Source organism: Bufo gargarizans, chromosome 1, assembly GCF_014858855.1.
Source record: "Bufo gargarizans isolate SCDJY-AF-19 chromosome 1, ASM1485885v1, whole genome shotgun sequence".
Lineage (NCBI taxonomy): Eukaryota > Metazoa > Chordata > Amphibia > Anura > Bufonidae > Bufo > Bufo gargarizans.
In genome coordinates, this window is record NC_058080.1 from 51854493 (window position 1) to 51877336 (window position 22844).

The following is a 22844-nucleotide window of genomic DNA, read 5'->3' on the forward strand; positions in this document are numbered from 1 at the left end:
GTCCAGCTCACCCCAAACCATCTCGATTGGGTTCAGGTCCGGTGACTGTGGAGGCCAGGTCATCTGGCGCAGCACCCCATCACTCTCCTTCATGGTCAAATAGCCCTTACTTTTGTATTTAGGGGGGGATTGTTCCCACTTTGAAGTATGTCACCATTTGGCCCACCCCATGCAGTATAGTGTCACCTTGTCCCCAGCCGCCTTATGCAGTATAATATCATCTTGATGTCACTGGGAAGGGCGGGGGGGCGGGAGGGCGGGAGGGAGATGGCGGAGCTGATGGCACAGGGGGACAGCGGAGCTGATCGCATGGGGGGGGGTAACGAAGGGTGTTGGACTGATGGCAGGAGGGGGTCTGATTGTTTTTGTTTATAAAAACACGTCTATTAATTCAATTTTGCTTATTACAATACTCGATTAAAAAAATAGGTAGAATACACTATTACTGAAATAATAGTTTACTGCAGCCCTAGGCATCAATTGAATATCACAATCAGGGTCGATGTGGTGGAAAAAAAAGGGGATACTGGTTTGTCAGTAACTGCCTCTCTACACTTTGGGCAAGAAATAAACCGCCAAGTGAGGCGAGTCTAATACCGAACTCCAAGGGGACACCCAGATCCTTGGCTATAGCAGAGTCCAAAAAATTTACCTCGGCCCCACAGTCAACAAATGCTCGCCCCTTCACCTCCCACCCCTGGAAAGCAATCATAATAGACACTTCTTTTTTTTTAACCACTTAAGGACCACAGGTTTATACCCCCCTAGTGACCAGGCCCTTTTTTACAAATCGGCACTCCACAACTTTAGCGGTTTATTGCTCGGTCATGCAACTTACCACCCAAATTAATTTTACCTCCTTTTCTTCTCACTAATAGAGCTTTCATTTGGTGGTATTTCATTGCTGCTGACATTTTTACTTTTTTTGTTATTAATCGAAATTTAACGATTTTTTTGCAAAAAAATGTAATTTTTCACTTTCAGTTGTAAAATTTTGCAAAAAAAGACATCCATATATAAATTTTTCGCTAAATTTATTGTTCTGCATGTCTTTGATAAAAAAAAATGTTTGGGTAAAAAAAAAATGGTTTGGGTAAAAGTTATAGCGTTTACAAACTATGGTACAAAAATGTGAATTTCCGCTTTTTGAAGCAGCTCTGACTTTCTGAGCACCTGTCATGTTTCCTGAGGTTCTACAATGCCCAGACAGTAGAAACCCCCCACAAATGACCCCATTTCGGAAAGTAGACACCCTAAGGTATTCGCTGATGGGCATAGTGAGTTCATAGAACTTTTTTTTTTTTTGTCACAAGTTAGCGGAAAATGATGATTATTATTTATTTATTTATTTGTTTATTTATTTTTTTCTTACAAAGTCTCATATTCCACTAACTTGTGACAAAAAATAAAAACTTCCATGAACTCACTATGCCCATCACGAAATACCTTGGGGTGTCTTCTTTCCAAAATGGGGTCACTTGTGGGGTAGTTATACTGCCCTGGCATTCTAGGGGCCCTAATGTGTGGTAAGTAGTTTGAAATCAAAATGTGTAAAAAATTACCTGTGAAATCCGAAAGGTGCTCTTTGGAATGTGTGCCCCTTTGCCCACCTAGGCGGCAAAAAAGTGACACACACATCTGGTATCGCCGTACTCAGGAGAAGTTGGGGAATGTGTGTTGGGGTGTCATTTTACATATACCCATGCTGGGTGAGAGAAATATCTCTGCAAAAGACAACTTTTTTCCATTTTTTTATGCAAAGTTGGCATTTGACCAAGATATTTATCTCACCCAGCATGGGTATATATATAAAATGACACCCCAAAACACATTGCCCAACTTCTCCCGAGTACGGCGATACCAGATGTGTGACACTTTTTTGCAGCCTAGATGCGCAAAGGGGCCCAAATTCCTTTTAGGGGGGCATTTTTAGACATTTGGATACCAGACTTCTTCTCACGGTTTCAGGCCCCTAAAATGCCAGGGCAGAATAAATACTCCACATGTGACCCCATTTTGGAAAGAAGACACCCCAAGGTATTCAATGAGGGGCCTGGCGAGTTCATCGAATTTTTTTTTTGCATAAGTTAGCGGAAATAGTTTTTTTTTTTTTTTGTTTTTTTCTCACAAAGTCTCACTTTCCGCTAACTGAGGACAAAAATTTCAATCTTTCATGGACTCAATATGCCCCTCACGGAATACCTTGGGGTGTCTTCTTTCCAAAATGGGGTCACATGTGGGGTATTTATACTGCCCTGGCTTTTTAGGGGCCCTAAAGCGTGAGAAGAAGTCTGGAATATAAATGTCAAAAAATGTTACGCATTTGGATTCCGTGAGGGGCATGGCGAGTTCATGGGAGATTTTATTTTTTGACACAAGTTAGTGGAATATGAGACTTTGTAAGAAAAAAAAATATATATATATTTCCGCTAACTTGGGCCAAAAAAAATTCTGAGTGGAGCCTTACAGGGGGGCGATCAATGACAGGGGGGTGATCACCCCATATTCACTCCCTGATCACCCCCCTGTCATTGATCACCCCCCTGTCATTGATCACCCCTCTGTCATTGATCACCCCTCTGAAAGGCTCCATTTAGACGTCCATATGTTTTTTACGGATCCACGGATACATAGATCGGAACCGCAAAACACATACGGACGTCTGAATGGAGCCTTACATGGGGGTAATCAATGACAGGGGGGTGATCAGGGAGTGTATATGGGGTGATCACCCCCCTGTAAGGCTCCATTCAGACGTCCGTATGCGTTTTGCGCATCCGATCCATGGATGCGTGGATCCGTAAAACACATGCAGACGTCTGAATGGAGCCTTACAGGGGGGTGATTAATGACAGGGGGGTGATGTCACAACCAGACAGCTGAGAAGCTCTGACAGAGGCCTTTCAGAACCTCCTCCTTGAATTTCTGTGTTGTGGTATTCAGCTCCTCCTCTCGTCAGCCTCTCTCAGCTGTCATGTGTTAATTGCTTCCCTTTAAATGCCTCCCCAGAATGCTTTTCTGGGCGGCTTATATTACTTCCTGGAGTGTGTGTGCACGCTGATCTGTCCTCCTGTTTGCTTCAAAGCTAAGTGTACCTTTATCAGTGTGCTTGGCGTGCATGCTGTACCTGCGCTCCCTGGACTTTATGTGGCTGTCATGGCCCATAAAAGGTAGGAACTAGTGTTAGGGACCACTCATGAAGGCGACCTTGACGTGGTGAGTGGCTTATTACGCTTTGGCCAAAATGTACACCAATGCCTTATTCAACATCCAGCATAAAGGCAGGGCAGAGTGCTGGTTGCAGTGTGCGATTGCATTTTGTGTTTTTACATTTATATCTCTATTTCGCCACAGCAATCTGCACCTGCTAGGGGTTGTGCGGGCTGAAATTTTCCATATTTTTCTCTTTGTAGTACGTATTGGAGGCGTGGCGATCTCCAAGCAGTCAAGCACACCTGTCCAGTTAATCTGCCCCCTGGAGGCTGGTTTTAAAGTCAGTATAAAACTGAGTCTGCTTATACAGCACCTACCAGTAGCCATTAGGCTCCAGGAGAAGTATAAAGTGGGTTCAGCATGCATGTGAGTACTTGCATCCCTGGATCCGATGAAAGCTGTAATGGCACCGGACGGGGTTAAAAGCAGAGTGTGCTTGGCGTGCATGCTGTACCTGCGCTCCCTGGACTTTATGTGGCTGTCATGGCCCATAAAAGGTAGGAACTAGTGTTAGGGACCACTCATGAAGGCGACCTTGACGTGGTGAGTGGCTTATTACGCTTTGGCCAAAATGTACACCAATGCCTTATTCAACATCCAGCATAAAGGCAGGGCAGAGTGCTGGTTGCAGTGTGCGATTGCATTTTGTGTTTTTACATTTATATCTCTATTTCGCCACAGCAATCTGCACCTGCTAGGGGTTGTGCGGGCTGAAATTTTCCATATTTTTCTCTTTGTAGTACGTATTGGAGGCGTGGCGATCTCCAAGCAGTCAAGCACACCTGTCCAGTTAATCTGCCCCCTGGAGGCTGGTTTTAAAGTCAGTATAAAACTGAGTCTGCTTATACAGCACCTACCAGTAGCCATTAGGCTCCAGGAGAAGTATAAAGTGGGTTCAGCATGCATGTGAGTACTTGCATCCCTGGATCCGATGAAAGCTGTAATGGCACCGGACGGGGTTAAAAGCAGAGTGTGCTTGGCGTGCATGCTGTACCTGCGCTCCCTGGACTTTATGTGGCTGTCATGGCCCATAAAAGGTAGGAACTAGTGTTAGGGACCACTCATGAAGGCGACCTTGACGTGGTGAGTGGCTTATTACGCTTTGGCCAAAATGTACACCAATGCCTTATTCAACATCCAGCATAAAGGCAGGGCAGAGTGCTGGTTGCAGTGTGCGATTGCATTTTGTGTTTTTACATTTATATCTAAGTGTACCTTTATCTGTTAATATCTGTTTGCTGGATCCCAGGTGACCCTGACTCCCTCCGTGTCTTGTGTAGGGAGCCGGTGGTCGTGTCCCCTCACTATTGTAGGGTGCTCAGGGCTTTATAGTCAAGGTTCGTGGATATGCAAACCTCCACCATTCGGATCTTTGCATAGGCTGAGCAGCCAGGGAAAGTGCCAGGTCTTCTGCAGGGGTCTCCCTTGGTTCCTTAGTTTTTGGATCCAGCGAGTCGTTTATACATGTTGCTTTGCCTTGTTACCTGTACACATTCCGTGACATTATAAGCCGCCAAAACCGTCTTAAGCATGGATCCGGTTTCACTTTTGGCTGAACGCTTCCAGGGTCTTTCATTAGAGGTAGCTGACCTCCGTAAGACTTTTTCTCAGCTTCAAGTGACCGGTTCAGCTTGCGTTCATGGAGCTTGTTCTGAGCCTAAGATCTCGCTCCCGGATACGTTCTCCGGGGGTAGTGAGAATTTTGTGCGTTTTAGAGAGGCTTGCAAACTCAATTTTCGCCTTCTTCCCCATTCTTCTGGTGATGAGGAACGGAGGGTGGGGATCATTATATCGCTGCTCAGGGGTAACGCTCAGTCCTGGGCCTTTTCGCTGCCGGAGGGGGCACGGCCCCTCCGTTCAGTGGATGAATTCTTTTTAGCCCTGGGTCAGATATATGATGATCCGGATCGTATTGCTCTGGCGGAGTCTAGACTACGTCTCTTATGCCAGGGTAAACAATCCGCAGAAATATACTGCTCAGAATTTCGGAGTTGGGCAGCTGATACTGGTTGGAATGATGCTGCACTCCGAAGTCAATTTTGCCATGGTCTTTCAGAGGGATTGAAAGATGCATTTGCCTTTCATGAAAGGCCTATTTCTTTGGACTCTGCTATGTCTCAGGCCGTTCGTATTGACAGGCGTCTTAGAGAGAGAGGAGAGATCTCTCCTTCCTGTCATACTCGGTCCCAGGACTGTGCAGCGGTCCCATTCTCTGCGCAGGGGTCTCAGTCGCTGTCAGCCCCTTCTGAGCAGGAGCCCATGCAGCTGGGGTTGATTGCTTCTGACAATAGAAGATTCAGCCCGCATGGGAAGGTTTGTTTTTGTTGTGGAGGTATTAATCATTTGGCAAATATTTGTCCCTCTAGGAGATTCAGGCAGTTTTCTGGGTATAATAAAGAAACAAAGAGGAAAAAATCTTTGAAAAATGTTCCGTCTGTTACTATTGGCAGGATTGAGGCGGAGATTGAAGATTTTCCGTTTGCTTGTAGTTCCCGTTTTGTCCTGCCGGCTAGGGTGGCGCTAGAGAGCAAGAACATTTTTTGTGAGATTTTTGTGGATAGTGGAGCAGCGGTCAATCTCATTGATAATCACTTTGAGATAACTCATGGTTTCCAGGTGTGCGCTTTGAGAAAGGATATTCCTGTGTTTGCTATCGATTCCGCTCCACTTTCTCAGAAGTCATTAAAGGGCATAGTTCACAATATCCGTTTAATTGTGAGTGATGCTCATGTTGAGGATGTGTCATGTTTCGTCCTTAGCGGTTTGCCGACTCCTCTAGTGTTGGGGCTACCCTGGCTCACTAAACATAACCCCACCATTGATTGGCAAGCAAGGCAAATAAATGGTTGGAGTGACTTTTGCAGAGAGAATTGCCTCACGACATCTGTTTCTGAGGTTGCTACTAAGACGGTACCATCTTTTCTCTCTGAATTTTCGGATGTCTTCTCTGAGAGTGGGGTTCAGGATTTGCCCCCGCACAGGGAGTACGATTGCCCTATTAATCTCATCCCAGACGCCAAGCTGCCTAAATCTCGTTTATACAATCTTTCCCAACCTGAGAGGATCGCTATGCGTGCTTATATCTCTGAGAGTCTGAGAAAGGGACACATACGACCCTCAAAGTCACCTGTTGCCGCTGGTTTTTTCTTTGTTAAGAAAAAAGATGGTTCTTTAAGACCTTGTCTGGATTTCAGGGAGCTGAACAGTATCACAATTCGTGACCCTTATCCGCTTCCTCTGATCCCGGACCTATTTAACCAGGTTGTTGGGGCTAAAGTCTTTTCCAAATTAGATTTAAGAGGGGCATACAACCTGGTCAGGGTCAGAGAAGGGGACGAATGGAAGACGGCCTTCAATACCCCTGAGGGCCATTTTGAGAATTTGGTTATGCCTTTTGGTTTGATGAATGCCCCAGCCGTTTTTCAGCATTTCGTGAACAGCATTTTTTATCATTTGATGGGAAAATTTGTATTGGTGTATTTGGATGACATTTTGATTTTTTTCTCCCGATTTCAAAACTCATAAGGAACATTTACGTCAGGTCTTGCTCATCCTGCGGGAGAATAAATTATATGCGAAACTGGAAAAATGTGTGTTTGCGGTTCCAGAAATTCAATTTCTGGGGTTTCTTCTCTCCGCTTCTGGTTTTCGCATGGACCCCGAGAAGGTCCGCGCTGTGCTTGAGTGGGAGCTTCCTGAGAATCAAAAGGCGCTGATGCGTTTTTTGGGCTTTGCCAATTATTACAGGAAGTTCATTTTGAATTATTCTTCTATTGTTAAACCACTCACTGATATGACCAGAAAGGGGGTAGATTTTTCTTCTTGGTCAGTAGAGGCGCGTAAGGCTTTTTCTGATATCAAGGAGAGTTTTGCTTCCGCTCCCATCTTGGTGCAACCTGATGTTTCGTTACCCTTCATAGTTGAGGTTGATGCTTCTGAGGTGGGTGTGGGGGCGGTCTTGTCTCAGGGTTCCTCTCCTGCCAATTGGCGACCGTGTGCCTTTTTCTCAAGAAAACTCTCCTCCGCAGAGAGAAATTACGATGTGGGAGATAGGGAATTGTTGGCTTTTGAGGAATGGCGCCATTGGCTAGAGGGAGCCAGACACCCTATTACCGTATTTACTGACCATAAAAATCTGGCCTACTTGGAGTCAGCCAAGCGTCTGAACCCGAGACAGGCCAGATGGTCGTTGTTCTTTTCTAGGTTTAATTTTGTTGTCACGTTCCGCCCTGGAGTTAAGAATGTGAAGGCAGATGCCCTGTCACGTTGTTTTCCGGGAGGCGGGAATTTTGAAGACCCGGGTCCCATTTTGGCTAAAGGTGTGGTGGTCTCTGCTCTTTTTCCTGAATTGGAGGCAGAGGTGCAGGCAGCCCAGTCAGAGGCTCCTGATCTTTGTCCTCCTGGGAGGTTGTTTGTGCCTCTCGCTTTAAGACACAAGATTTTTAAAGAACACCACGATACGGTCCTTGCTGGGCACCCGGGGGTAAGAGCCACACTGGATCTCATCGCTCGGAGATTCTGGTGGCCTGCGCTTCGTAAGTCGGTTGAGTGTTTTGTGGCAGCCTGCGAGACTTGCGCTCGTGCCAAAGTCCCTCATTCACGGCCATCAGGTCCTCTCCTTCCCTTACCCATTCCTTCCCGTCCTTGGACACATCTGTCCATGGACTTCATAACGGACCTGCCTCGTTCCTCAGGGAAGACTGTGATTCTGGTGGTGGTGGACCGTTTTAGCAAAATGGTGCATTTCATCCCTTTTCCTGGTTTGCCCAATGCTAAGACGCTGGCGCAGGCATTTGTTGATCACATTGTCAAATTGCACGGTATTCCTTCAGACATAGTCTCTGATAGGGGCACGCAGTTTGTTTCCAGATTCTGGAAGGCTTTCTGTTCTCGCTTGGGGGTTCGGTTGTCATTCTCTTCTGCTTTCCACCCGCAGTCGAATGGCCAGACAGAGCGCGTCAATCAGAATCTGGAGACATATCTGCGTTGTTTTGTGGCGGAGAATCAAGAGGATTGGTGTTCTTTTTTGTCCCTTGCTGAGTTTGCTTTAAATAACCGTCGTCAGGAGTCCTCTGATAAGTCACCATTTTTTGGTGCATATGGGTTTCATCCACAGTTTGGGACTTTCTCGGGAGAGGGGTCTTCTGGTTTACCTGATGAGGACAGATTCTCCTCGTCTTTGTCATCTATTTGGCAAAAGATTCAAGATAATCTAAAGAGCATGAGTGAGAGATATAAGCGTGTGGCTGATAAGAGACGTGTGCTTGGTCCGGACCTGAATGTTGGTGATCTGGTGTGGTTGTCTACCAAGAATATCAAATTGAAGGTTCCCTCCTGGAAGTTGGGTCCTAGGTTTATTGGGCCTTACAAAATCCTGTCTGTCATCAATCCTGTTGCATACCGTCTTGATCTTCCTCAGACTTGGAAGATCCATAATGTTTTTCAGAAGTCCTTATTGAAACCTTATGTTCAACCCATTGTACCCTCGCCTTTGCCTCCTCCTCCGATTATGGTTGATGGGAATCTTGAATTTCAGGTATCTAGGATTGTGGATTCTCGTCTTGTCCGCGGTTCTCTTCAGTACCTTGTTCAGTGGGAGGGGTATGGTCCTGAGGAGAGGATGTGGGTCCCAGTGACGGACATTAAGGCCTCTCGTCTCATCAGGGCTTTCCATAGGTCCCATCCTGAGAAGGTGGGTTCTGAGTGTCCGGAGTCCACTCGTAGAGGGAGGGGTACTGTCACAACCAGACAGCTGAGAAGCTCTGACAGAGGCCTTTCAGAACCTCCTCCTTGAATTTCTGTGTTGTGGTATTCAGCTCCTCCTCTCGTCAGCCTCTCAGCTGTCATGTGTTAATTGCTTCCCTTTAAATGCCTCCCCAGAATGCTTTTCTGGGCGGCTTATATTACTTCCTGGAGTGTGTGTGCACGCTGATCTGTCCTCCTGTTTGCTTCAAAGCTAAGTGTACCTTTATCTGTTAATATCTGTTTGCTGGATCCCAGGTGACCCTGACTCCCTCCGTGTCTTGTGTAGGGAGCCGGTGGTCGTGTCCCCTCACTATTGTAGGGTGCTCAGGGCTTTATAGTCAAGGTTCGTGGATATGCAAACCTCCACCATTCGGATCTTTGCATAGGCTGAGCAGCCAGGGAAAGTGCCAGGTCTTCTGCAGGGGTCTCCCTTGGTTCCTTAGTTTTTGGATCCAGCGAGTCGTTTATACATGTTGCTTTGCCTTGTTACCTGTACACATTCCGTGACAGGTGATTAATGACAGGGGGGTGATTAATGACAGGGGGTGATCAGGGAGTGTATATGGGGTGATCACCCCCCTGTCATTGATCACCCCCATGTAAGGCTCCATTCAGACGTCCGTATGCGTTTTACGGATCCGATCCATGGATGCGTGGATCCGTAAAACACATACGGGCATCTGAATGGAGCCTTACAGGGGGGTGATCAGGAAGTCTCTATATGGGGTGATCACCCCCCTGTCACTGATCACCCCCCTGTAAGGCTCCATTCAGACGTCCGTATGTGTTTTGCGGATCCGATCCATATATCCGTGTATCCGTAAAAATCATACGGACCTCTGAATGGAGCCTTACAGGGGGGTGATCAATGACAGGGGGGTGATCAATGACAGGGGGGTGATCAGGGAGTCTATATGGGCTGATCAGTGGTTTATAAAGGGTTAATAAGTGACAGGGGGGGGTGTAGTGTAGTGGTGGTTGGTGCTACTTTACTGAGCTGCCTGTGTCCTCTGGTGGTAGATCCTAACAAAAGGGACCACCAGAGGACCAGGTAGCAGGTATATTAGACGCTGTTATCAAAACAGCGTCTAATATACCTGTTAGGGGTTAAAAAAATCACATCTCCCGCCTGCCAGCGAGCGATCGCCGCTGGCAGGCTGGAGATCCACTCGCTTACCTTCCGTTCCTGTGAGCGCGCGCGCCTGCGTGCACGCGTTCACAGGAAATCTCGGCTCACGCGAGATGACTCCTATTGGCGTTAGCGTAGCCTGGGAGCGCCGCAGAGATGACGCCTTTCGGCGTTAGCGTAGCGGTAAGTGGTTAAAGAGGGGTACCTTAGCGCCTAGTTGGGGAGCCCCTGTTCCAACTAGGCACGGTCGTTTCCTGACTGCTCCAGACGAGGGCAATCCAGCACCAGATGTTTAGGTGACCCATAGACCAAACACTGTCTCTGTTCCCAGCGACGTTCTCTTACATCAAGCGAAAGGGCAGTCTTTCCCAGCTGTATAGGTTCTTCAAACGGAGGAGTTGTTGGCCCTGCCACAAGCGAGACAACCTTCCAGGGGAACTTATCTTGTAGACAACGGGTGTCAAACACAAGGCCCGCGGGCTGAATCCGGCCCGCCAGACCTCGTCATGTGGCCCGCGTAGCCGCCGCCGGCCGCCAGCCTTCACCTTTTATTATCACTTCCTGCATAAGGAGCGCTGTGTATTACCGGTACTTACATCTACAAGCGCTCGCCGAGAGGAGGAACGAGGCAGGCTGGGAGGATGGGCGCTGGCAGTGTGAGTCATACGTCACGCACCTGCGCCACCCACTTTATGAATGAAGCAGGCGGCGTGGGCGCATGACGTATGACTCACGCTGCCAGCGCCTGTCCTCCCAGCCTGCCTCCTGCCTCCTCCCTCCTCTCGGCGAGCGCTTGTAGTTGTAAGTACCGGTAATACACAGCGCTCATTATGCGATTATGTACATAACAATTTACTATTAGAGATACAATTATACAGTGAGCGGGGCCCGTGTAGTAGAATAGTCACTGCACGGGCCCCGCTGTCATTATAAAAGCAGATGCCGGCCCCTAGCCCGTGTATTTAGGGTCATTCACTACTACAGGGACACTTATGGAGGGGATCTGTGGATGACACATAGCATAAGATGCTATATATGTGTCACCCACAGATCCCCCCCCCAATAAGTGTCACCCACAGATCCCCCCCCCCAATAAGTGTCACCCACAGATCCCCCCCCCCCATAAGTGTCACCCACAGATCCCCCCCCCCAATAAGTGTCACCCACAGATCCCCCCCCCCCATAAGTGTCACCCACAGATCCCCCCCCCCCCATAAGTGTCACCCACAGATCCCCATTAGTTCAAAACCTACCAAAAGCACACCTTTTGGTTCAAAATATTTTTTTCTTATTTTCCTCCTCAAAAACCTAGGTGCGTCTTATGGGCCGGTGCGTCTTATAGGGCAAAAAATACGGTAACCCTTACAGTTCTGGAATGTGTTGGATAACACTGACAACATTATGTCAGTGTTATCCAACACATTCCAGAACTGTAAGGGTTACATAGCATCATAAATCAGTATAATGCTATGTGACCCCAGTCAGCGCTTGCAGGTCAAGCTTTCAGAGCTAGTTATTACTTACATTATTACAAAAAACAGTAATAATTGAATGCAGTGACAATCATTTATGATAATAAAGAGTGGACACATAGTCCTACAGATACAACCGGCCCTTTGAGGGTGACCAAACTGCTTATGCGGCCCCCGATGAATTTGAGTTTGACACACCTGTTGTAGACGTTCACATCACCTTCTATCGAGATGAACAGCCAGGGTCATGGTAGTTTCCAGACTTTGCGGCGGCAAGTGGTGCACCAATATGTCCTTGAGAGAATCCGCTAACCCACTCAGAAAAGGACTCCTCATTCCATCCTGTTTCAATGGCCCAATGCCTGAACTGGGAACAATACTCCTCTGCCAGAAGATCTCTCTAATGGAGTGTTATACTCTGCAATGGCGGTTCTATCTGGTTCATAAATGAGGCCCAGCGGCCTAAAAAATTCCTCAATAGCCCACCCGAGTCTTCTCATCAAGGAAGTGGGTCTAAGTTGGAAGTATAGCTTGCAGCTCTCACTAAAATTAAACTGCTTGCGATCCCCAGGAAAAAACTCAGGTAGGGGAACCTTAACCCCAGGAGTTAATCTACTTGAACTTGTGGAGATAATAGCAAGTTTATCTAATGGGCTCCACAGTACCAAGTGACCGGGAGAAGCTTCCAGTGCCAGGACACAGCCTGACAACTAGGTACAAAGTTGTGAGTGATCATTTCTTTATGGACTATAGTTCAGACAACCTTTTCAAAGAATGGAGCAGAGAGTTTGCCTGCCAAGAGGGAGACCGCCCTTGGGTTGTATACTATTAGTACCAGAGGATTCATATTATTGCAAGACTAGAAAGCCTGAGCAAGACCAGGAACTAAGCAGAGTATCATTACCACTCCTGCATAAGTTGGGCTGGAACCTATATACTGCACCTCACAAAGCCTGCTAATTGGGATTTGCAGCTTTATCATCTTTGTCAACTTCATGTAACACAAAGTACTGCTTTCAAAAGCTATTTACTGCAAGACTACAACTGACAAAGTTCCTGTTTGGTTCAACTACTGTCTCTCTCATCATTCCATTTTATCTCCTCATTGCATCTCACGGTGCTGGCGTCCTAAAAACACAGGGCCCCAGCCGCCAAAGCACCCTAAGCATACACACTACCATCAAGGGCACCTCAACCAACATCTGGCTGGTGTTCCCCGCAACAGAGAGTGCCCCGGAGGATTTAGTGCAGTCTTCCCATCCACTGCACGCCGACCCAGAGAGCTGCAGAAAAGTGAGTACAACTACTGCACCCACTCGGCACATTATCACCACTCTCACTACATCCCCTGTGACCTGGGCGTCGCAGAATGGTGAAGCAGTAAGGCTGGGTTCACACGGGTGCAATGCGGTAGGTGAACGTATTGCACCCGCACTGAATCCGGCACCATTCATTTCTATGGGGCTGTGCACATGAGCGGTTTTTTTTCACGCATCACTTTAAAATCGCAGCATGATCTATCTTCTGCGTTTGTAACTCAGGACAGGGCCCATATAAATGAATGGAGATGCGTTAATAACGCATTGCATCCGGATGCAATGCGTTGCGTTCTGTTTTTCACTCAGGTTTCAACACTTGCAAAAAGTGATTTATAGACAGGGAGTGATTTTTTTCAGAGCTGTATGTCAGAAGCTGGTTTGTTTTGTCTGCTGTTGGTGTGAGTAGCTGGAAAAATGCCCAGACAGCCAAGCAAGCCCATGGACGTGGAAAAGTTGATTGTGGTGGTCCAGGGCAGGCCCTGTCTGTGGGACACTCGGTCTGGTGACTACCATGACCGATACAAGAAAGATGCTGCCTAGGCGGAAGTGGCCAAGGAGGTTTTTTCTAATGTTTGGGCCAAAACTCCAGAAGTCAAGCGCCATACTTTAAGTGCACTGTCAATATATAGATAGATAGATAGACATTTTTGATAATGGCTTTATGTTCAAAGTAGCATAGCACATGTGTAACAATGTCCTCTATTTTAACATAGCACATGTTTTATCCGAGAAGATAGTTTGCTATCCTCTATAGCAGTGTTGCCCAACCAGTGTGCCTCCAGGTGTTTAAAAACTACAACTCCCAGCATGCCTGCACAGCCAAAGGCTGTCCGGCCATGCTGGGAGTTGTAGTTTTGCAACACCTGGAGGCACACTGGTTGGGCAACACTGCTATAGAGGACATCCCTACAAATCCACATGGTAGTCATACAGTATGTAATTTTTTTTTTTTTTTTTGTAGTTGATGATATAAAGAATAGATGGCGGAGTTGTCGCGACCAATTTCGCAAAGAAATGTCCCATCACGGCCGCAGTGGTTCAGGGCCACTGAAGAAAAGGCCCTATATTTATAAGGAGCAGCTAATGTTCCTCAGAGACATAATGGACGTGCGCCCGTAAGTACATATGTAATCCTATATGCTTACTGTTAAAAAAATCCGAAATTATAAATATGGTATGTGCCAAAATAAATTGAGTATTTGTCAAGGTAACCTGTCATCAAGTTTATGCTAGCCTCCCTGAGGGCAGCATAAATTATAGTGACACAAATGCTGATTTCAGTGGCCTGTCACTTATATAATATGACCTAAAAAGAAGTAGGTTCAGAGAAGCAGGATCATAATCATTGCAGGCCAGGCCTTCAAAAAAGTCAAATCTACCTGAGAAGAGTCATGGTTATTCAGAATCTCCTGCTCTTCTCACCAATCTGCTAATGATGGACAGACTGACAATCAGCAGGTGACTCACCAGTCTGTACTTTATTCTGGCGTGATTATTATGGCCAGCATAAAGTTGATGACAGGTTCCCTATATAAACATGTAATTTAATAATGTTTTCTCAATTGAAGGACGGAAGAGACGGAGCAGCAGGCTGCTGCTGAGGAAGACATTCCACCTTCCCTGGACACGGAGGAGATGTCAGAAGCTGGCCCATCCACCAGCTCCACGCCCACATCCCTCCTGCAGAGTATGCACCTTCACTTCAGCTGGGAGCACGCCGGAAACGGTCAATGCCCACAGCTGAAGTGGAGGTGAATACTTGTGTACTCGACTACTTGTCGAGAGTCTGGCAGGAGGACCATTACGAATTATATGGGCGCCGTATTGGTGCCCTACTAAAAAAAAGTTCCGGAGGATCTTTATCTGCGGACCCAAGGCGCCATTGGGATCCTCATTCAGGCAGCCATTCCGCCAAAAGATCCGACTGAAGTATTTATTGCCCTCGAAAATTGGCGCCTATATGGGAACATCCATGGGCCACCATCTAGGCCTCCATCTCAGTTTCCCAACAGGCCACCCCACTACCCTCCTCCTCCTCGCCAACCATACCTCCCTCCACCCCAACAATATAGTCCCCTATACAGTACAGAGGCATCATTTGCTCAACCTGCACCCTCCGCAGCTCAGGCTGCTCCACCCCAGCACTTTGCCCCCTCTTCTCAGGGCAGTTACCAGCCCTCTCAATCAGATGTTAACCCCCCCACACCTTCACGTTACTACAATTTGTAAAGTAACGGAAGTTTGATATTGTTGTAAATTGGATTATTTGTCAAATATGACTAATTTTTGTTATTTTTTCAGTAAAGCAAAAACATTTCAACCCAATTTGACTTTGTTATTTTTTATTACTAGTACAATACACAGTACAGAAAAAATTACATTATGAGGGATTAGTTGATATTTCACATGCATTTAAAATAATTAGTTATGCACGTGAATTATGGAAGCTCGCAACCCACGTCAAGGGTCCTCATATTTTTGCGAGTCCCTAACTTAATAAAAAAAACTAACTAAAAAAAACATCCATCCAGGATACATACAATGTATAGTCATCTTCACTGTATGAAAACAATATTATCTTTGGCCAGATGAAAAGGGTTGTTGATTAAATGTAAATGACCCAGCAGGAGACATGAAATAGTCCGAAAATAATTCTCTAAATCTCAGTCCTGCTGAACCTGCTCTTCCAAGTAGAGAAGGGTCTCCATGGGCTGCTGAAGTCAACACCTCTGCATCATCATCTGGACTGGCCTCATGCATGCGAGTGAAATTATGGAGCACTACACACGCTTTAATAACATTGTTTACATTCTCAGGGGCAAGCTGAATAGCAGAATGAAAAATACGCCATTTGCTGGCTAAAATTCCAAAGGCACACTCAACATACCTTCTGGCCCTGCTTAAATGAAAATTGAATGTGCGCCTTTCCTGATTTAATCCTCGCCTAGGGAAAGGACGCATCAGGTTTGGCGATAGAGCAAAACCCTCATCACCAACTATAACATATGGCGCTGGTGGGCCACAAGAGCCAGGAAGAGGAGCTGGCTGGGGAAGGTCCAGTTGGTTGGACTGAAGCCACCGACCCATTCTGGAAGCCCGGAAGATGCGAGCATCTGCCGAACTTCCATAGGCCCCGATATCTACAATTATAAACCGGTAGTTTGTGTCAGCCAGGGCCAACAAAACTACTGAGAAAAACAGTTTATAATTATAGAATCGGGACCCTGAGTTCGGTGGCTTCTTCACCCGTATATGCTTCCCGTCAAGGGCACCAATACAATTGGGGAATTGTGCCCTCTCCTGGAAGCCCTGTGCAATCTGAAGCCACTGCTGCCTTGTTGGTTGTGGCAGCACAGCAGCTCGCAGTCGCGACCACATGGTTGCACAGGTAGCCTGCACTATTCCTGATATTGTGGAGGTCCCCATGCGGAATTCAAAATGTAAGGAGGCAAATGAGTTTCCTGTTGCCAAAAATCTGTGGGGAAAAAAAAAAGTTTTTAAACACTATCACCATCACATTTTTTATGATATCATGCAGCTTACAATCAGCTATATATCGAACATAAAATACATGGTTTTTATCCTCACTGCAAAAAATGTTACATACCTCAGGGTTATAATTAGCCGTTCCTCAGCTGAAACACAACGCCGCATGTTGGTATTCATGAAGGTTAGGCCAGGCCTCAACTCCCCCAAAAGCAGATCAAATGTAGGGATGGACATTCAGCAATAACGAAAAAATGTGTCAGGGTGCTCACGCAGGTCAGCATACATAGTTAGAAACTGCCCTTTGACAGCCCTCTGTGCAATTATTGGGTGAACACACATCCTCGTCCTCCGCGGTTCCTCCTCAAGCATTTCTCTCCGCTCTTTGAGACAACGAAATACCAGCCAGTGCAAAAGCACAAGATCAGGAGTTGATGCAGGCAAAGACGACATCCTGCTTCCAAAAGGAACACCTCAAAATAGAATCAACACACTTCAGATATAGATCCACACAAAATGGAGCTGCCACAAACTGAAGAGCATGTTGGGCGTGTTTATATTGTGTCTCAAGTGAACATGTGACTCAACAGGATGTTTGCGTTTTTTTTTCACGCGCGTTAAAAACGCATGTCATCCGGATGCTATCCGCGTGGAAAAAACGCAAACACTGAACGCAATCGCAGTGAAAACTGACTTGTTTTTTAACAAAAATCGCACATTTTTACCTGAACGCATCCTGAGCTAAAACGTCACGCCCGTGTGAACCCAGCCTAAGACTTCTCCCTGCTCCACCATTCAGCCTGCAGGCACAGATCGCGCTGCCGGCCTGTGTGGGGGAGCCTGCAGCTCGGAAATCTGCAGAAGCTCCGCCCACACCATGCTTCAGAGCGATCTGTGTCTGCGGGGAGAAAGGACTCGCCCCGGGTGCCAAACAACCTAGGCACGCCACTGCTCCTCACACAGATGAGCGGCGTGCTGTGCAGTTTAGACCCGGCGATCATGTGATTGCCGAGTGTCAGGGGCAGACGAGTGCAGAGCCTCACCAGCTCTGCCATGTACAAAGTTCCCCTCGGTAGGCTGGTTTTCCCTGTAACTAGGGCTCCCTTGGATGTTCCAGTTAAAGTGGAAATAGTGCAAAAATAAGTCTGTGTCCCCCAAATGTCTTTTATGGACCTTTTGGGGACAAATTAAGTGATATATAGATAGATAGAGATAGAGAGATATAGATATATATATATCTATCAATTTTTTTGCTTCACTATGTCCCTCAAGAGGTCTTTAAAAGACCTCTGGGGGACAATGAATTGTTTTGTTTTTTTCACATTTTTTTCCATAATATATATATATATATATATATATATATATATATATATATATAATATGGAAAAAAATGTGAAAAAAACAAAACAATTCATTGTCCCCCAGAGGTCTTTTAAAGACCTCTTGAGGGACATAGTGAAGCAAAAAAGATAGATAGATAGATAGATATATCTATATATATCTATCTATCTCATTTTAGCAAAAAGATGTAAAATAATGAAATAAAATACAAGTAAAAAAAACTATAAAAGGAAAGTGCAAAATATTGGCAAATTTAAATAAGTGATAAAATAAAAAAGTACTAAATAAATACAAATTAAAGGAAAAAAAGGAATGTAAAAAATGTCAGTGTCCCCAAGGTCTTTTTTTTTCATTTCTGCTACAAAAAAAAAAAAATATATATATATATATATATATAATCTATCCACACCAAACAAAAAACATTACAATTATCACCCCATTCATGTGAAACTATACATATTGTATAATAAAATGATCCAACACATATAGGGAACTAATTATAGAAATTTGCATATAGTTTGAATAAAAATGACTTAAAATAAATTATTGTACAGTTTCCCCTAATAAAACTAAAAAAAAAAATATTAAAAAGCACTGTTATGTAATAAAAAGTTGCAAAAGTTATTTTGGTAGTCCAACAAATAAAAGTTACAAGTGTTTGAACAACGTGTACTAAATCACAAAAAGTGACTGGTCATAAAGGCCTTTTCGGGCCTGGTCATTAAAGGGTTAACCAATATTGCTTTCCCGGCTAGTAAGGCCTCATACACACGACCGTGCCTTTTCTTTTGGTCTGCAGGACACCAGCCATACGTGTTCTGCATTTTGCAGAATGGAGTAACGGATGTGGACAGCACATGGGGCCAGATTTATCACGACTCTGACAGCTCACTCCACTTTCACATATGGCTAAAGTCAGTTTTAGCCAAGTCAGATTTATGATCGGCCCTTTAAGACTGTAAGAAATGTGGTTTGACGGTAGCAGTTTATCCGTCAGTAAGCAGCTTTTCAAAAGTCGCACGTTTTTATGAAAAAGTTGCATGTTCTATTAAAAAGTCTCATAAGATAAGCATGGTCCTCACTGGAGTGAAGTTGCGACTTTTTAAAAAAGTCCCAATAGTAAATCTGTCTAGAGATTCATTTACATACGAAAACACGCCCACTTTCAGAAAACTGGCGAGCATAGTGCAGAGCAGAAAAAAGTCGCAAATTTGTGCGCAGTTTTAGCCTTTGGGACTTTTTTGCGACTTTTCCACTTCACAAAAGTGACTTTGCCTAATGATATATCTGGCCCATGGAGTTTTTGATTGGGTGAAAAACTCTGTGGGAGTGTATGCGTTTAACTATTTATATGCAGGCATTATCACTTGTATTGTATGCTTGACAAAGGCTAGATGTAGCCGAAACGTTGCATGTTTTGTACACCGTGCCATGGAGTCTTGAATAAAGAGGTAACTTTATTGGAGATGCTGCTGTAGCCCACGTCTTCTATTACTTTCACTTTGACCGCCCTGGATCTGGGGTCTTTAGCTCAGCTGTTGCATTCCATCAACTAAAGCTCTGGTAAGCCTATCGTGTGCTGCTCCTGCCTTGCGTTTTCTGTTACTTTGATCTGAGGAGCGAGCACCGGGGACTACGTACACCATAACACATGTAAGTGTGCAACATGGACACCCCCTCAGGCTCTGGTACGAGCATGGAAACTCCTGGCGACACGGTGTATATGTACACGGATGATGATATCCAAAGATTAATCAGAGCAGACTCTGGTGATGTCTCTTTCCTCAGCACCCCGTCTATTGATTTATTAAAGCGCAAGTGTGAACAGGAATCCAAAAAGTTGATCACCATGGAACTCCATCTAAGCACCTTGAGGGGTACTATAAAAATTGATGGATCCCGAGGGGCCTCAGATCACATCTGCGCCCTAATTTATTTTCGAATGACACAGATTTTTGTGCAAAGTTTGAAGCGGTAAGTAATAAGTACTCCTTTGATTTATGTTATTGAACATTGACTTTCTTTTCAAAGAGGTTGACAACATCAAGAAAACTACTGCGGATTTGAATGCACAAATCCAAGGTCTAATCAATGCAGATGACTTTGCTATACATAATGATAAAATTGCACAACATATGCAACACCACAAGTGTGAAACTGAGAGAACAAGGCGTGATAAGTGGCACAGGGATCTTGAGGATTACCAGTTGGGAAAAGATTACAATTGGCGTAATCCACATCCACAACCTCAGAATAGATCTAGAAGGAAACGCAATCGGCGTTTTGATCATGGACATTTCGGTTTCTCCACTTTTGACTCAGAATCCACCGATGAGTCCTCTGCATCTGTTTTTTTAGGAAAACAAGGCGGTGGAGATGCCGCAGGGGAGGAAGGAAACACCATTGACCCCTCAAAAGGATTGTTACCTCCCAACTCGGGGAAGAACAGGGGAGCACCAATGAGATGCAACCCCAGGAAATGATACAACTGGTAGTAAATATTTCATCAGTGGAACTCACCTTGGAACAGACTGAGGTGTTGGGTCGAGGCTTGACCTTTTCCCCTACAACTGAAAGGGACTGGTTTACTCTTGAATTAGACTTACAAAGTTTTTTCAGAAATTTGTGACTTAATGTTTCTTTGCATTGAAGAAAAGGGATAAAATGGGTTTAGATTCACGCAGTAATAAAAATGTTGCGGAATTAACGTATAATAAGTTTGATTTAAAGAAACTTTGTAATTTTTCGCCCCCCCCCCATACTGACCATGTGGTTGAGTCGTATATCCAGATTGTACATTAGCAAATTGAATCCTTGAGGCCTTCCTCTATGGGTAGAAATAATCTGACCAAGTTGGAACGTCAAGCCATCCTGTCATTGGAAAAGGATGACCATATCACCATAAAACCTGCTGACAAGGGTGGGGCGGTGGTTGTTATGGATACTGCAATGTATGTCAAGGAAATCTAAAGAGAATTACAGGACATGGAATTATATGAACAACTACCTGGGGATCCCAAATGGGAGATTATGCGTGACATAGGAGTGATATTGGAGGAAGCGGTACAAAATTCCATCATTGATGATGGGCTATGTCAATATCTTAAAATGAGCCACCCAGTCACTCCTATGTTATATATACTCCCCAAGATACACAAGAGGCTAGACAATCCACCAAGCTGACCCATTGTATCTGGCAGAAATTCGGTCTTTAATCCCATTTCGATATTCCTTGACAGGGTTTTGCAGATCCGTGCAACCTCCGCCCCAGCCTATGTCAAGGACACTGGAAATTTTTTGTCTAAATTACATGAGTTGCAGCTGCCAGCTCAGTTCTTATTGGTCAGCTTTGATGTTGTCTCTCTGTACACGTCCATTGATCATACATATGGTCTAAATGTCATCGATGTGGCCCTGGCCGACATGGGACTCTCCTTGGGGGGTGTGCCGGTTGTCCTCCGCCTCCTGGAGGTGGTCCTGAGGAGGAATTATTTTCTCTTTCGGGACACTTTCTACCAGCAGAGGCAAGGTGTGGCCATGGGGTTCAATGTGGCCCCCACCTACGTCAACATCTTCATGGCCGAGGTGGATGACAGACTGGTATACCAATCCCAATACTTTGGGAGGGTCATATGTTGGTGGTGCTACATCAACGACATTTTTATGGTCTGGACTGGTACAACTGATGAGTTGGATGATTTTCACCTACACTTAAATGTAGGTGTACCTGGGTTACAGTTCATAGTCACGTCCTCTGAAAGTTAACTTCACTTCCTGGATGTGCGAGTCTATGTAGAGGGGGGTGAAATTAAAACAGACCTCTATCAGAAGCCTACTGATAGAAACACCCTTCTCACACATGACAGTTACCACCCGTGTCGGATGTTAGACTCCTTCCCTTGGAGCCAACTATTAAGAGTCAGGAGGATTGTATCCGATGACCTTAACTTTACACAGAGGGTGGATGCCATGTGTGACAAATTCACTGAACGGGGTTATCCCAGGAAGCTCCTAGATAGAACAAAACAGAGGGTTAAATTGATTGACAGAGATTCTGCTCTCCACAAATCATCGAGAGCCAAGGTCACGAGTAGAGTTCCCTTTTGTGTCTGTGTATGGTCGGAACAGTGGAGACATTGATCGTATGCTTAGAAAGGAGTGGCACATACTACAAAGAGGTTTGCCAGACATTGAAGAGTTTGGAGTCCCTCCAATGATGGCTGACAAGAGGAACTCTAATTTGCGTGACAGGCTGGTAAAGACGGATGTTGGAAGTCCAGGTTTGGGCATACAAAGGCTTTTGGCCCCACGTAGAAATGGAACCTTTCCTTGTTTATCTTGCTGCAACTGTGGTAACATTCTAAAAGGGGATCATTTTTTCATCCTCTATAGAGGCAAGAATATAGATTAATGGCTACTTTACATGCAGATCCCGAGATGTTATTTACTCATACAATGCCCTTGTAGTCTCATCTATGTTGGTTAGACACGATGGAGATTCGTGAACGTATTAACAAACACAAAAGTACAATTCGCAAGGCTAACTTGGATAAACCAGTAGCCAAACATTTGGTGGAGGCAGGACACTGTCAATCAATTGTGTTTTAAGGTGATAGACTGTGTGGGTGCTTTACGGAGGGGTGGTGACAGAGACGCTGCTCGTAGAAAAAAAGAACTTAAGTGGATATACACCCTAAGGTCCCTGCAACCTTATGGACTCAATTTGGAGTTCAATGTTGCAAGGATCAGTTAGGCTCTCATCCGTTACAAGTATTGATATGTTTTTATATTATATGTTTTTATACACACCCCCCGGTTAATCACTATCTATTGAGTATGTCTATGTAATGATCGGTATGTCCTATTATTGTGGGGCATCTTTTAATATAGGATAGTGTGTCAATTATTAAATTTTATGATTTTTTTGACCGTCTCTCTTCATAACAGTGGGCGAGTATTGAATATACTTTGTGGTTCCTCTCGTGAAGATGCGCATGTCCTGGGCGGTGACAGGTTGCGATAGCATCACTGCGTGGCTAATAACAATGTATATGCAAACAGCGTCATGTGATCGAGATCATCGGCCACGTGACTTGCACGTCGGCTATGATGTCGATGGTGCGGGCGCCTCCCATTGGT